This window comes from Xenopus laevis, chromosome 6S (assembly GCF_017654675.1).
Source record: "Xenopus laevis strain J_2021 chromosome 6S, Xenopus_laevis_v10.1, whole genome shotgun sequence".
NCBI lineage: Eukaryota > Metazoa > Chordata > Amphibia > Anura > Pipidae > Xenopus > Xenopus laevis.
The window spans coordinates 129,881,683-129,898,739 of record NC_054382.1 but is presented as its reverse complement, the minus strand read 5'-3'; the positions used below and the strand labels follow the sequence as shown (position 1 = coordinate 129,898,739).

At 43.4% G+C, this 17,057-nt stretch overlaps 1 protein-coding gene across 2 annotated transcripts in view; it reads left to right on the top strand.

The window, feature by feature from the left end:
* The first annotated feature begins 6,738 nt into the window (after positions 1–6,738).
* Positions 6,739–17,057, top strand: part of st3gal1.S (ST3 beta-galactoside alpha-2,3-sialyltransferase 1 S homeolog) — a 74,482-nt gene continuing 64,163 nt past the window's right edge. Inside the window, exon 1 of one of the 2 annotated variants that reach the window (XM_018223980.2) lies at positions 6,739–6,882. The gene's annotated coding sequence lies outside the window, so the exon portion shown is untranslated. The remainder of the gene's footprint in view (positions 6,883–17,057) is intronic. The other variant, XM_041568030.1, reaches the window with a different exon arrangement.

Below are 17,057 nucleotides of genomic sequence, written 5' to 3'. Positions count from 1 at the left end.
TATAAAGTATGGGGCATATCCCCTGGGGGGGCAGTTAGCCTGGGGGGAGGAGGGAGGTCTACCTGGGGTGGGGGGGTACTCGGTTTTTTACCAATGGGTTGAATTCTCTTTTAAGATGAGGCTTGGTGGATGCCACTCCTTAATTTGTCTTAACTTATTATAATAATATATAAATTGATATCTAGATGATACCACGCTCCTCTTAGACTGAGACAAATGTTGCCCAAAGACCAAAACCCCTGCTGGAGACGCTTCAAAACAGGAGGCATGTACAGGCACATCTGGTACCAATGCTGCTCACTAACGCTTTTTTGGCATAACATAGGAGTTGGAGGCATAGCCTGTTGCTGGAGGATTGGATTGGACCTTCAGTGTGTCCCAACAGACAGGGTTACCCGAGAAATGTCACTGTAGGCAAGTCCCAGAAAAATGTCCTTGTAGGCAAGTCCCAGACAAGTGTCCTTGTAGGCAAGTCCCAGAGAAGTGTCCCTGTAGGCAAGTCCCAGAGAAGTGTCCTTGTAGGCAAGTCCCAGACAAGTGTCCTTGTAGGCAAGTCCCAGACAAGTGTCCTTGTAGGCATGTCACAGAGAAGTGTCCATGTAGGCAAGTCACAGAGAAGTGTCCATGTAGGCAAGTCCCAGACAAGTGTCCTTGTAGGCAAGTCACAGAGAAGTGTCCATGTAGGCAAGTCCCAGACAAGTGTCCTTGTAGGCAAGTCCCAGACAAGTGTCCTTGTAGGCAAGTCCCAGACAAGTGTCCTTGTAGGCAAGTCCCAGACAAGTGTCCTTGTAGGCAAGTCCCAGATAAGTGTCCTTGTAGGCAAGTCCCAGACAAGTGTCCTTGTAGGCATGTCACAGAGAAGTGTCCTTGTAGGCAAGTCGCAGACAAGTGTCCTTGTAGGCAAGTCCCAGACAAGTGTCCTTGTAGGCAAGTCCCAGAGAAGTGTCCCTGTAGGCAAGTCCCAGAGAAGTGTCCTTGTAGGCAAGTCCCAGACAAGTGTCCTTGTAGGCAAGTCCCAGACAAGTGTCCTTGTAGGCATGTCACAGAGAAGTGTCCATGTAGGCAAGTCACAGAGAAGTGTCCATGTAGGCAAGTCCCAGACAAGTGTCCTTGTAGGCAAGTCACAGAGAAGTGTCCATGTAGGCAAGTCCCAGACAAGTGTCCTTGTAGGCAAGTCCCAGACAAGTGTCCTTGTAGGCAAGTCCCAGACAAGTGTCCTTGTAGGCAAGTCCCAGACAAGTGTCCTTGTAGGCAAGTCCCAGATAAGTGTCCTTGTAGGCAAGTCACAGAGAAGTGTCCATGTAGGCAAGTCCCAGACAAGTGTCCTTGTAGGCAAGTCCCAGACAAGTGTCCTTGTAGGCAAGTCCCAGACAAGTGTCCTTGTAGGCAAGTCCCAGACAAGTGTCCTTGTAGGCAAGTCCCAGAGAAGTGTCCATGTAGGCAAGTCCCAGACAAGTGTCCTTGTAGGCAAGTCACAGAGAAGTGTCCTTGTAGGTAAGTCACAGAGAAGTGTCCATGTAGGCAAGTCACAGAGAAGTGTCAGTGTAGGCAAGTCCAAGAGAAGTGTTAGTGTAGGCAAGTCATAGAGTAGTGTACATGTAGGCAAGTCCCAGAGAAGTGTCAATGTAGGCAAGTTCCAGAGAAGTGTCAGTGTAGGCAAGTCCCAGAGAAGTTTCTTTGTAGGCAAGTCCCAGAGAAGTGTCAGTGTAGGCAAGTCATAGAGTAGTGTACATGTAGGCAAGTCCCAGAAAATTGTCCTTGTAGGCAAGTCACAGAGAAGTATCCGTGTAGGCAAGTCCCAGAGAACTGTCAGTGAAGGCAAGTTCCAGTGAAGTGTCCTTGTAGGCAAGTCCCAGAGAAGTGTCCTTGTAGGCAAGTCCTAGAGAAGTGTCAGTGTAGGCAAGTCATAGAGTAGTGTACATGTAGGCAAGTAACATGGCCCAAAAGTGCTGGATTTTGGATCATTCCCAGAAAATATGGAAATAGTTATACCAGTCTAAATTTAATTTAATACAAGCATCTGAATAACATTGATATATCTGTACCAGCTTGTGTGGGGTCAAATGTGACATGGACATACCCATCCCTTGTGCATATGTTAGTTCTAGTCTTGTCTTTCTTGATTTCCTCATCCAGCTGAGGGAAATCCTGAGCCCATTTATGTTTTATAGTCAAAGTTCCTTTCCAATCAAATAGCATGAAACCAGCTGCAGGGTCTGGAAAGCTCTGGCCTACAAAGATAGTGATAGTGAATTTATTGATAGTGGGGGTTCCCTCAGGGAACTGAGCCTGTGTCTTAGTTGGAGGAATCAAAACAGCATATGGTTCCGGGGATCAAACTCATCTTTAAGTTGGGCAAACTGTTTAAGGGCACATGGTTTGACAGTGTCACCCAGGTGTTGTACCCCTAATGTAGACCAATGGCTGGTGTCCAGCAGAGACCTACATTATGTGAGGGTGTTATTAGAACTTGGACTCGGCTCCTTTCTTAAGCGGAGTTTTGAGCATTGGCATTTGAATTTGTTCCCCTGCCCAGATAAATTATCTTGCACAAGAGTCTAGTTCATTGAACCATTTCTTAGTTGCAATGGCTGGTGCATTATGAAACACAATTTGTGGTATGTAAATTTAGGATATTAATGCAGCCTGGCAAGGATAGTGGAAGGCTCGGCCAGTGCTAAAGATCTGAGACTAGGGGGTCAAGTACAGTTCTGCAAATTTTGTAGGGTCTTTGTGTATTATTATAGTGAGGTATTTGAACGAGTTGACCCATTGCAGTTGGGGGTCCAAGTAACGGGTCTTTGATGCTCCCCTTGTCTACTGTACCCTAAATTCCACCTTGCCTGTGCCTGCTGAGACTATTAAACCAGGCAATTTGGAGTGGCAACGTTTGTTATGGTGGGTATATGGCACACAATTGTAGTAGGCATTTCCTAAGTGGACATTGGAATATACTTTCATGCCCATCATTTGTGTTCAATTTCTGAGATGGGGGAGGACTGGAGGTACTGCAGTCAGATGACCAGTAGCAAAGGGGGGCCATGAGAGAGAAGGGTGGGATTTGTGGGTAACAGGAGGGAATGGAATGGGGCTTGTGCAAGAGTTGGGTCGGTTTGGGTGGATCATGGGTGCAACTGTTGAGGAACTAGGGTGGATCAAGGTCATGGCTGTGCTGGAAGAGTCCTCCACTCATGGTGCCAGCTGATCAGTGATTTATAATTGGGGCTCCTTGTTGGGAGGGTCGTGCTAACTTAGCAGTATGGGGCCTTATCATTTTCTGATGTAAACGCTGTCAGAGAGCTGAAAATTAGCAGACATGAACAAAGGGAGGGCTGGTCTATGGAGTAAAGCATAGGTAACAGGTGCAATGGGCACAGTGGTACCAGGTAAAAAGTAAGTGCCACCGTTAAGCACATGCTGTTTTTGCGCTAAATGAGATCCATTGTTTTATTTATGGCATTTATTTTTTTCAGATGCTGAAAGATGAAATGTCCTATTGTTAGCCCGTTTCCATGACAACATGCAGCCTAAGGCTGTGGACGTGATCACATGAACTCTCTCCGCATGATATTCTTTCCTAACATTGACCGGGTAATGATGCCCTGCCTTGAGGAGGCGTCAACTGAGGTCAAAAACGTGGAACGTACCACAGAATAGATTGTGCCTGTCCTTGTACAAATATATACAGCTCTAGAGTGCAAGACTGGCTGGGTGTTTCTAAGGGTCCACCCATTTGGGGGGCTTCTCACTTAATGGAGAAATGCCGGCACCTTAGAGGGTACAGCGGATCACATATTGTCCATTGGTCCGGTCAATTGATTTCATGAACAGAATAAATAGATATAAATGAAATAGGAGAAGAAAGAGGGAACGTCTCTCACCCACATATACCAATGCCCCGTCTACCTGCCCAGAACGGGCACCTGCTTGTAAGATATGTCATGGAAAAACGTGTTTTTTTTCAAAACACATCAGTTAATAGTGCTGCTCTAGCCGAATTCTGCACTGAAATCTGTTTCTCAAAAGAGCAAACAGATTTTTTATATTCAATTTTGAAATCTGACATGGGGCTAGACATATTGTCAGTTTTACAGCTGCCCCAAGTCATGTGACTTGTGTTCTGATAAACTTCAGTCACTCTTTACTACTGCTGCCCTGCAAATTTGAGTGATATCACCCCCTCCCTTTCCCCCCAGCAGCCTAACAACAGAACAACGGGAAGGTAACCAGATAGCAGCTCCCTAACACAAGATAACAGCTGCCTGGTAGATCTAAGAACAACACTAAATAGTAAAATCCAGGTCCCACCGAGACACATTCAGTTACATTGAGTAGGAGAAACAACATCCTGCCAGAAAGCAGTTCCATCCTAAAGTGCTGGCTCTTTCTGAAATCACATGACCAGGCAAAATCACCTAAAATGCAGCTACACACCAATATTACAACTAAATACACTTGCTGGTTCAGGAATGACATTTTCTATTGTAGAGTGAATTATTTGCAGTGTAAACTGTGTCATTTAGAAATAAAAACGACATCATAAAAATCATGACAGAAGTACTACATGTTCTCACTCCCACCAGGTTCATGCCCAGAAGGTTGGAATTGTAATAACTACAGCAAATTATAGCCCAGATTTAGTATTTGACTGCACAATTATTAACTTCAAAACATTTGCTCTGTAAAGGTGTCTGGTCTTAAAGGGGCTGTTCACCGTTAACTTTTAATATGATGTAGAGAGTGATATTCTGAGACAATTTGCAATTGGTTTTCATTGGTTTGTGGTTTTTGAGTTATTTTATTCAGTAGTTTGCAAGTTCAGCAATATGGTTGCTAGGGTCCAAATTCCCCTAGCAACCATGCAGTGATCTGAAGAAGAGACTGGAATATGAATAGAAGAGGCCTGAATAGAAAGATGAGCAATCAAAAGAAGCACTCACAATAAATGTGTAGCCTTACAGAGCACTTTTTTTAGATGGGGTCAGTGACCCTCATTTGAAAGCTGGAAAGAGTTAGAAGGCAAATAATTCAAAAACTATAAAAAATCAATAATGAAGACCGATAGAAGAGTTGCTTAGAATAAGCCATTCCATAACATGCTAGAAGTTAAATTAAAGGTGAGCTACCCCTTTAGGGGAGAGACCCAAGCAGGTGCCGGGTGTATAACGGATGCAGTGAGGATGCGCAACAGCCTGGGAACTGTCAGCAGGTGTAACAAGGTGCAGGGATAACTGTCAGTTACTACATGTCAGTTACTACTGCCCTCCCAGTGACTAGCAAAGATCTGATTGTACATTGGGCACAATGCAGGAGGGAGCAGAGAGAAGATGTTCAGCAGCAGCAGCTCAGTTCTCCTGTTGGCCAGAAGGGGTCAGTAGTTTGCCTGTACAGATAGGAGAGATTTCTTCATTCTCTGATATTCTGAACTCAAAACCAGAGAACTCGTCTCCTGTCCCTACACTGTCTGCAGCAGGGAAGGCTTTAAGGTAGGACAGAGAGAAAGAAATATACATATTTATTGTGTAACAATTGTAATTATAAGAATCAGTGATGTCTCTAGGCTTTTGGCTGTCAAGGAATTTGAGAGTTGCAGTTCTACAACAGCTGGAGGGTCTCAGCTTGGCTTTCAATTGGCCTCAACAGTAATGTGTCCTGTAGGAAGTGTATTAGTAAAAACAAATGTAATTCTGCATCAGGTGCTGAAAGTCCAACAGAATCTGCTGAAAAAGGGCAAGAGATGTGATTGACTCTGTGCCCCCGGCCTACTGCTGGGCTTGTGCCTGAGATATTATGGGGGTCCATGTAAGAAGAAAACCTGATAGTGGGTAATGCCAGCCTGGTACTGACCCAGGGACAAAGACTGGAGGGAAAGGGGTAGAGGAGGAATAGATGATGCCAGGCTGGTACTGACCCAGGGATTCTATAGAGACAGAGACTGGAGGGACAGGGGTAGAGGAGGAAAGTGTTGGCCAATGGGGAAGTGATTAATTGTGGGCAGGGGTTTGGCATGGACAGAAAGTAGAAATGGGGGCATGTCCATGGCAGGATACTGGGGGGTTTGTCTGGGCTAATGTTGGGGCTGGAGGGACACGTGGAGGTCAGAAGTCAGGACTGGGGAGAAAGGCTGAGCTGGGGGGGACTGAGCTGCAGAAAGAGGAGGTGATGGGGTCGGGGAGCTGTAGGTCAGTAGAAGGGGTGGGGGAGCTGCAGGTCAGTAGAAGGGGTCGGGAGCTGCAGGACAGTAGAAGGGGTCGGGGAGCTGCAGGTCAGTAGAAGGGGTCGGGGAGCTGCAGTTCAGTAGAAGGGGTCGGGGAGCTGCAGGTCAATAGAAGGGGTCGGGGAGCTGCAGTTCAGTGGAAGGGGCCGGGGAGCTGCAGGTCAGTGGAAGGGGTCGGGAAGCTGCAGGTCAGTAGAAGGGGTCGGGGAGCTGCAGGTCAGTAGATCGGGGAGAGAAGGTGCAGGAGCAGCTGGTGCTGAGCTCGGGGGAGGGGTCGGGGACACTTGCGCTGGGGAGTTGAGGGATAGGGATTCGGAGGGCAGTGACTGGTCCCGGGAGGCTGGTGGGGTCGGGGAGCTGCACATTTACAGGAGAAGCCTCCGGACTGGGGAGTTGCGGGGAGAGAATACGGGTCTGGGGGGAGTGTAGAGAAGTCTGGGGGTCTGTGTGTCTGGAGGGAGGAGGGAACAGCGCGGGGGTCTCGGGGGTTCCTCTCTGTCTGTCTCGGGGCGGGGTTTGTTTCTCTCCAATCCACGTGGCCGGTGTCAGTATATAAGTGAGTGCGGGGGAAGGAGCGGGTCGGGGAGGGAAGAGGAGCTGAGACTGGAGGGAGCTGCGATGGAAGTGGCGGCTGTTTAGGCGCAGGATTGTCGCGTGTATTCCCGGTAAGTTCTTCCCTTGTCTCTGTCACGGGTTTGCGGGGGTCGCTGCTCCCGGGGTCGCTGTTGGATCAGACACAGGGCGGGGGATAAATGTGAGTGTTGTACAGTCTGACTTGTCACATGACCCGGGGATAATGGCACGTGCGAGCACTTGTGTGGCCTCTGACTGACACTTGGGCTCCTTCTGTCACATTCACTGCTGTGGGTGTATAGACTGGTAAAGACTGGTATAGACTGATACTGACTGGTATAGACTGGTATAGACTGGTATAGACTTATATAAGCTGGTATAGACTGGTATGGACTGGTGTAGCCTGGTGTAGACTGGTATAGGATGGTATAGACTGGAATAGGTTGGTATAGGCTGATATAGACTGGTATAGACTGGTATGGACTGGTGTAGACTGGTGTAGACTGGTATAGACTGGTATAGGCTGATATAGACTGGTATATACTGGTATAGACTGATATAGGCCGGTATGGACCGGTGTATACCGATGTATACTGGTATAGTCTGGTACAGACTGATATAGGCTGGTATAGACTGGTAAAGGCTACTGGTATAGACTGATATAGCCTGGTATAGGCTGATATAGACTGGTATAGGCTGATATAGACTGGTATAGGCTGATATAGACTGGTATAGACTGATATAGACTGGTATAGGCTGATATAGACTGGTATAGACTGATATAGACTGGTATAGGCTGATATAGACTGATATAGACTGATACTGACTGGTATAGGCTGGCATAGACTGATGTAGACTAATATAGACTGGTATAGACTGGTATAGGCTGATATAGACTGGTATAGGCTGATATAGATACTGACTGATGAATGGACACACTGGTATAGGAGTTGGCTGTGACATGAGCAGACTGGTGGGTACAAGTTGGAATATAAATATTAATGTAGTGCTGATATGAGTTTGTGGGGGGCTGAGCAATACTGGGGGGGGCACATACTCATGTTGGGACTGTACATTATTATATATTATAGTGTGAGTGACACTGTGTCTGTAGTGGGGGGGGGGGAAACTCTCATGTCAGCCCCCCCCCCCTTATCTGCAGCTCTGGCCCCTTTCTTGGATTTTTGGAATCTCCAGGGGGGCAGGATTGTTTATTGCAGGGGGTGGGGGTTGGAAGCAATTGCTGAGGCTTCAGTTACACAATGGAATTAGTGTTGGGGGCTGCAGTGTAAAGTTACCATGAAACTGACTGTGGGGTCTGGAAACGTCAGGTTACAGGGGGGAGTCTGTTTTACTGCTGGAAAGTTACAGCCCCCCCCCACTCACTCCCACTCACACACTCCCACTGACACTCACTCACACTTACTCACACACACTCCCACTGACACTCACTCACACACACTCACACTGACACTCACACTCACACACACTCACACTGACACACACACACTCACACACACTCACACTGACACACACACTCACTCACACTGACTCACACACTCACTCACACACTCACACTGACACTCACACTGACTCACACACTCACTCACACACACTCACACTGACACTCACTCACTCAGACACACTCATTCACACACACACTCACTCACACTGACACTCACACACACACTGACACACACACACTGACACACACACACTCACTTACACTCACTCACTCAGACACTCACTGACACCTACTCACACTCACAACTTGGGAATCGATACAATGGCCTGGATTTGTCTCATTTACACTTTATTCTTCCTACTGATAAGATTCACTGGAATACAAGTGTCTGTTATTATACGAAGGGTGCAGGGAGTTCTGAACATTGCTGGGAAGCCACTTGTTGATTTTCCCTTTTTGTATAAACTTCAGATTACTCAGGAGTTTAGGCAACGTTGGTCCCTGCCCCATAGAGCTTACAATCTAAACAACAGCCTCAGGGCAGTGTGTTATACTGGGTTACTATTTTTATTGACATTGAGGTTGAAACAGTCAAAATATCCTTGGTCTGTATTGCTGTATATGATGTACATTTAGCTGTTGTGGAACTACAATTCCCAGCATTCCCCAACAACCACAGCCCTCCATAATAGACATCATTCCATATGTTCATATTGGATTCGATCTTCTGTGGTTTCTTTTCTTAATCCGTGCTAAAATTGACTTTTTTACTGCTAGAATTGTTTGACATATCAACCGTCAGATTTTGTTATTTTGTTTAAAGGGGAAACTCACCCAAATCCTTTTTTTTTTTTTTTTAAATATACATTCAATCTACATCTGCCCTGGTTGTAAAGTGAATGTAAATGTTATTGCTACTGGAAGCAGTATCTGCCTGACTGTTTATATTCTCTGCACTGGTGGTTCCGACTCCAGATACAGTGTAAGAGAAACCATCTATTTAACCTGGAGAACGGACTGCTGCTCCTTTTTTTTTTTTTCCAAGAGTCAGAACCAGACAACAGAAAGGGATGGACAGATACTGCTTTCGGTAGCAATTTCCAAGTACACGTTTCTTTAAATAAATGTGGAATGAATGTGTATTGGGAAGTTGATGAGATTGACTTTTTCTTTCATAGTGAAGAGTTCCCCTTTACTGGTCTGTGGGTGCTGAGTGTTATAATTCAACAACAACTAAAGGTTTTCTTGTATTCTGTCTCCTATATATCTTCCTGGTTTTAAAATGAACCCTTCAATGTCCTTACTGTACGGCGAATGCAGCACCCTTTCTAGTCTCTCTCTATCTAAACCTTGAGTTTTGGGGGACCCACCCCTGTCCCCTCCGGAGTTGTAACTTTTGTTTGACATACAAAGTGTCTCATTCTATGAGCAGCGTTGATCTTGTGCAAACAGAACCTTAATAAAAACCTACATTGCTGGTGAAAGGCAAAAATCTGCTGCACATCAATAGGACTTTAAAGGGCAACTCCACCCCAAACCAGTTTTTTTTTATTTGTACAATGAAATGCCATTCTGAGCTATAATCATTTGTACCAGTATGGGCACCTGTTATCCAGAATTCTGGGGATCTAGGGTTTTCTGGATAATGGAGCTTTCCATTATTTTGATACCTTAAGTTTATTAAAAAATCATGTAAACATTAAATAAACCCAATAGTCTGGTTTTGCTTCCAGTATGGATTAATTATATCTTATATGAGTGATGGGTGAATTTCACCCGTTTCGGTTCGCAAATTTGCGAATGTTGCGGGAAAATCACAAATTTGTGAAGCAAAATGGGTGAAACGGCAAAAAATTTGTGAGATGGCTAAAAATGTGCAAAAAAATTGTGAAAATCGAAATTACCACCCGCGTCCAATTTTGGACACATGTCCGAAAAGTCGATTGCGTCAATTTTGACGCTGCCGTTAATCAATGGGTGTCCGATTAGTGTTGATGCCCGGCGATTTTGACACAGGCAACTTTTCAGACGAGCGTCCAACATTTTTTGGCGCAGTCGAATTTTTCGCTGGAGATTCGCAAATTTATTCGCCGGTGGCGAAGTGCGGAAATTTGCCGTGAATTTGTGACAGGTGAATTTATTCGCTCATCACTAGTTGGCATCAAGTACAAGCTGCTGTTTTATTATTACACAGAAAAAGGAAATCAATTTTAAAAATCAGGATTATTTGATTATATTAGAGTCTATTGGAGATGTCCTTTCTGTAATTCAGAGCTTTCTGGATAATGAGTTTCCAGATAACGGATCCCATTCTTCTACTGTTTGTTAAACATAATTTGGAAATGGAATTGCAATTAAAAGCAGCGTTTGTTCGCTCTGGTTCTGACTCTTGAAACCATGAAACTGAAATCAGTTCTGATTATCGGCTGCCTTCTGCTATATTGTTGCAGGAGTCGGAAGCAGCAGTGCAGAGAATATAAAGAGCCAGACAAACAATGCTTTCAAGAGAAATAAAGAATCTGTGATTCATTGGGACGGCGGTTACCTGTCAGACACTCCTTTATTCCTTTGCCACTTCACTTGTGACGTCACTCTCCTTGGAGTCTCATCAGCAAGACTGCACGGAGATTCATTCTCACGAGGTTCCCGACAGATACATTAGTCACATAGACTGCATAGAATTTCTGTGTTTAAGACATAAATAGTCACTTTGGTCATATGAGCTGATACATATGTTGTGCGTAATTGGCACGGCTGCGGCTTTCTCCTGAAATATTAAAAGGGAAACAGGGAACAATGTATATTTGCTACAAGCCAGTTTTAACTAAAAGGGTTATTCATTGGAGAGAATATTCCTTTGTCCTTTAATTGTGTACGGCAGGAGCTGCCATAGAGCTTGCCATAGACAAGCGCAAAGACACCATCCTTTTCAACCAGAAAAACAATCATCAATATAATCATCATCAATATCTCATTCTCCATGCAGTCATACGGTTCCAGTTGTCTTTAGAGCAGAAAACGAGGCAGACTTATCCAAATTACTATTTATTGCATTATAATAACAGCCTTTATCTTAATGATACATTGAACGATATAATGTAGCGCTAAGGGTTGTCTTATGCTGGTCTTCAAGTAGAGCTTCACCGTATGTGAGGTAAAGGTTCTCCAAGCTGAACTGTAAACCCCACAGAGTCTTCAGAATGGTGTTTGGGTGACAATGGTTCTTCAACAGGAACCACCAGAACTGATGCAACAAATCACAGGCTATGACATCACAACAGTCTCTCCTGGGTATTACTCACAACACAGGACCACAAAACCATCTCCTGGCATGTGAAGGTCTCAAAGGTTCCTTTCTGGAATTACTCACTACACTGGGTCCTACCCATAAGTGGGGTCACCTGGGGAGCTATCCCACCCCAATATCATGGTACAGTACTATTCAAAACCGCTGTACCTATGTCACGCTCTTAGATTGTGCTACGACAATATCAATCTTTTTACAAATTAGAGTACCTTTTCCCACATTTCCAAAATACTAGAGCTGTCTCCCTTGGAGGGGCCTACAAGAGTTGCACATGGAAGGTTACATTTAAGGAAAAGTGATCTCTTGTATCTCTATGAGCCTCAACCAAATGCTGCATCTCTAAAGAAAAGTCCAATGACCACTGCACTATGTTGTCCTCCATACCTTAAGGTCCTGAATCCTCTTGCTACAGGCTCCCCAGTTGCATCCATCCTCCTCCAGAGATGAGTTCAAAGAGACAAAACTGTAGAATTTCATTCCTTTTATAGGCATCATTCTTCTATATCTCTATGAACCTTGACTAAATGCTTAATCTCCAAAAGAAAGTCCAATGACCAATGCACTGTGTTGCCTCCATAGTTTAGGGTCCTGAATCCTCCTCCCAAAGGCTCTACAGATGCATCCATCATCCCCTGTAGAGTTGAGTCCAAAGAGACAGAACTGTAAGATCCCTTTCCTTGTTATAGGTATCCCACTTTTGTATCTCAATGCACCACAACCAAAGGCTGAATCTCCAAAAAACAAGTCCAACATTGCACTATGTGGTCCACCATACCTTAGGGTCCTGAATCCTCTGGCCATGGGCTCCCTGGTTGTATCCATCCACCTCTACAGAGCTGAGTTCAAAGAGACAGAATTGTAGGATCCCATCCCTTTTATAGACATTTTTCTTCTATATCTCTATGAATCTTGACCAAATGCTGAATCTTGAAAAGAAAGTCCAACAACCACTGCACTGTGTTGCCTCCATAATTTAGGGTCCTGAATCCCCCTGCCAAAGGCTCTATAGATGTATCCATCATCCCCTGTAGAGTCCAAAGAGATAAAACTGTAGAATCCCATCCCTGTTATAGGTATCCCACTTTCATATCTCTATGCACTACAACCAGAGGCTGAATCTCCAAAAAAAACCCTCAAATCACTGCATTATATGGTCCTCCATACCTTAGGGTCCTGGATCCTCCAGCCACAGGCTCCCTTCATCCATCCTCCCACAAAGAGTTCAGTCCAAAGAGACAGGACTGCAGGATCCCATCCCTCTTATAGGCTATGGAGTTTCTATAACATCCCAGGGTCAATAAGAGCACAACCCTCCCACAGGGCATAGGGTACATTATGAGGAATTTCCCAGGTGTAACTTGTTACATCATAACACACGATACAGATTTTTTTCAGGGTTTTCCTAAGCTTTTATACAGGCATTTCATTTTCGACATTTGCTGATATTCCTTTAAAAATGTTTGCTGTGGCCTTCAATTCTAGTAGTGATTATTTTGTAGATTTTATGGAGATTTTGTATAAATGCGCTCTTTATTGCACACTTTGACTTTTTATACACAATATCAATTGAAATTTTACCAGCAATTGGCCTGTTTTTGTGTCTAGGATTAATGGACACAATTCAAGCAAAAAGTTCCTTAAATTACTTAAAGGGTCTATAACCCCCAAAATTACATTTTGCCCAATGAAAGAAGACGTAATTCTAAGCAGCTTTCTAATAGACATGCATTAAGGATTTTCATTGGTTTTAAAGTTACCTGCAAATGTAATTGCTATTGAAAGCAGTGTCTGTCTCCCCATTGCCTGGAGATGTCGTCTCTTGAAACATTGTCACCTGACTTTGATACATTGTTTCAAGTAAGAGAAATGGAGGAACAGACACTGCTTTCAATAGCAATTACATTGGTGCATAACCTTAAAACCGTTGGAAATTCGTAATGAATGTATATTGGAAAGTTGTTTAGAATTACATTTTCTTTCCTCGGGCACATTTTGTTTTTTGGGGGGTTGTCTATTTTTAAATTTGTAAGACTATTAATTTCCCCCCTTGCCCGAAACGGGTGCATTTAGGTGGAGCCGTACAAAAACACAGCAATGTGATCAACTTTCAGAGGCATTGTGTAAATATTTGCACTGGGGTTTCTTTATTTAAATAAAAACTTTTGAATTTCAGTTGCTGAATCTCCAGATTGACAGCGAGAGCTGAACTCAAAAGGTTTTTACGTCAGTTGCTTTGAGTATCGGATAAAACAAGTCAACAAGGGTGAATTCTTCCCCACTGTGTCATCTGAGTTCGGGGCTGTTAACCCCCCTCCTGTGTGTGTGTATTTAAAGGCATACCTACACTGTGAAATGAAAAGGGTCATGTGATAATGTACTAGGTATAACATTTAGAGCTAAAATAACCCCTGCAGGCTGTACAGTGCTCAGTTTGACGTGGGAGTTAAATTCAGCCCATACCTATTTGTTTCTGACTTTACTGGAGCAGTATGGCAACTCTAGCGAGATGCTGGTACAACATAATTCTGAATATACATATATATACATATATTAGCACCTAGGGCAGTCTCTTGTGTACTTGTGGCCCTGCAGTAATCTTCAGTCTCTGCAGGATTTATTGGAGGAGAAGCCTTTAAAGCCTCTCTCAACTGATTAAAAATAAAGGTATGTTACAAATGTGATGAAAAATTTTCTTTGTGCCCATTGTCTCTATTCAAAGGCTTTATATGCCCTTTAAATATTTAAACACGCACAAAAAAAATATCAACTTTCAAAGATTTTCACACGGGAGACCCCTTTTCTGTGTTCCATATGTGCAAGTATAGGAAGTGAGAGACTGGGTTGTTACTGCAGATGAGGGGGGAGGCACAATCAACAATAAAAAAATATTATTAAAGGAGAACTAAACCCAAAACATGAATATGACTAAAATGCCATATTTTATATAGTGAACTTATTGCACAAGGCTAAAGATTCAGCTTGTCAATAGCAGCAATGATCCAGGACTTCAAACTTGTCACAGGGGGTCACCATCTTGGAAAGTGTCTGTGACACTCACATGCTCAGTGGGCTCTGATTGGCTGTTGAGAAGCTAAGCTTAGGGCTCGTCACTAATTATCCAGCAGAAAATGAGCTTCCCTGGCTGTAATATAAGCTGATGCTACAGGTTTGCTGATTATTAAATTCTGATGCTAATTGCACTGGTTTCTGTGCTGCCATGTAGTAATTATGTGTATTAATTACTAATCAGCCTTATATTGTGACATTTCTATTCTATGTGTACTGTATATTGTGAGTGGGTCCCTAAGCTCAGTAAGTGACAGCAGCACAGAGCATGTGCAGTGAATCAGCAGAAAAGAAGATGGGGAGCTACTGGGGCATCTTTGGAGACACAGATCTTTACTGCTAAAGGGCTGTGGTTGCCTTGGGCTGGTACAGAAGCACAAACCATATTGTTCAACATTTCTACCTACTTCTTTAGTTGGGCTTTAGTTCTCCTTTAAAGGGATCAGGAGGGACATAGTAGTCAGCACTTATTCCAGGGCTCAGCCTGTTTAAAACTGGATGGCATTGGGTGGGAAAGTGGGAATTAGTGGTGTTTATCCTCAGAATGTTCAACCTTGGGCACAGTGGTGACTGAAGAGAGGGACATGGGCAAATATGAAGTCAATAAACTGTCGGTTACTGGAAATATTACAACATCTGAGCAGCAATGAATCACTGTCTGGACACACAGCCGGTCACAGGCAAAACAACATAACTGATTGGTTCATTCTTCTGCCTGCCCAGGGGTAAGGATACATTTCTCTGTGTTAGAGAACTGTATGAAGAGGATTCAAGCAGGAGTGGCCCTTATACAGAAGCAGTAAGCATGCTGTAACTTTCACTACTATAAAAGAATAAGTGCTTGACAGCTCACATACCAGTGAAATACTACAAAGGAATAGGGAAACGGTTGCTATGAAGCAGGTCTGTGGTATAGCAGGGTATAATGCCCCTGTAACATGCTATGGGTTTGACAGATGAAGGGTGGAGCTAGTTATATTGGCAACACCTACTAATGAATGTATATCTGATAACAGGGTTACTGACTATTTATTTGATGTCTCTTAGTCTGTGACATCACAACGGTGAAGATACAATATGTAATATGATAATGGTAAAGTTACCGTAGGTGATATCACAGTGGGGAAGCTAGAACATGTGATATCACAATGGTGAAGCTACAGCTGGTATTTTCACTCTAGTGAAGTTACAGTAGGTATTTTATCAGACTTAAAAAATGTTGAGGCTACAATAGGTAATAACACAATGGGTGAAGCTACAATATGTGATATCACAGTGGTGAGGCTAGAACATGTGACATCACAATGGTGAATCTACAGTTGGTATTTTCACACTAGTGAAGTTACAGTAGGTATTTTATCACAGTAGGGGAAACTGCAGCCGGTGATATTACAGTGGTGAAGATACAATATGTGAAATGATAATGGTGAAGCCATAGACTTGAAAATGTTGAAGCTACAATATGTGATATCACTGTGGGTGAAGCTACAATAATTAAAGGGGTGGTTCACCTTTAAGTTAGTTTTTAGTATGTTAAAGATGGCCAATTAAAGCAACTTTTAAATTGGTCATTATTTATTTTTTTACAGTTTTTTAATTAAGTGCCTTTTTCTTCTGAATCTTTCCAGATTTCAAATGGGGGTCACTGACCCCATCTAAAAACACATGCTCTGTAAGGCTACACATTTGTTGTTATTGCTACTTTATTTACTTTATTACTCATCATTCTATTCAGGCCTCTCCTATTCATATTCCAGTCTCTTATTCAAATCAATGGTGGCTAGGGTCATTTGGACCCTACCAACCAGATTGCTGAAACTGCAAACAGGAGAGCCTCTGAATAAAAACGCTAAATAACTTAAATACCACAAATAATAAAAAATGAAAACCAATTGCAAATTGTCTCAGAACATCACTTTCTACATCATACTAAAAGTGACCTCAAAATCACCACTTTAATATCATAACAGCGAGGCTACAATAAGTGATATCTTTGTTGGGTGAAGTTAAATATGTGATATGATAATGGTGAAGTTACAGTAGGTGATATGACAATGGGTGAAATTAAAATATGTGATATGATGAAGGTGAACATACAGTTGGTGATTTCACAATGGGAGGAGCTACAATAAGTGATAACACAATGGGTGAATTTACTGAATAGTAAAGTAGGTCTTTCCAGCTGACACAAGGTCACCCATTCCGATTAGAAAAGAGGTTCCAGCTAAATATTGGGAAGGGGTTTGTTACAGTGAGAGCTGTGAAGATGTGGAATTGTCTCCCTGAATCAGTGGTACAGGCTGATACATTAGATAGGTACAAGGAAGGGTCGGATGCTTTATTCACCAGTAGCTCCTCCCAGCAGACAGGAGGGAGCCAATGAGATTAGAGGAGGGAAAGGGGTGTTACAGAGAGAGCTGGGAAGTGAA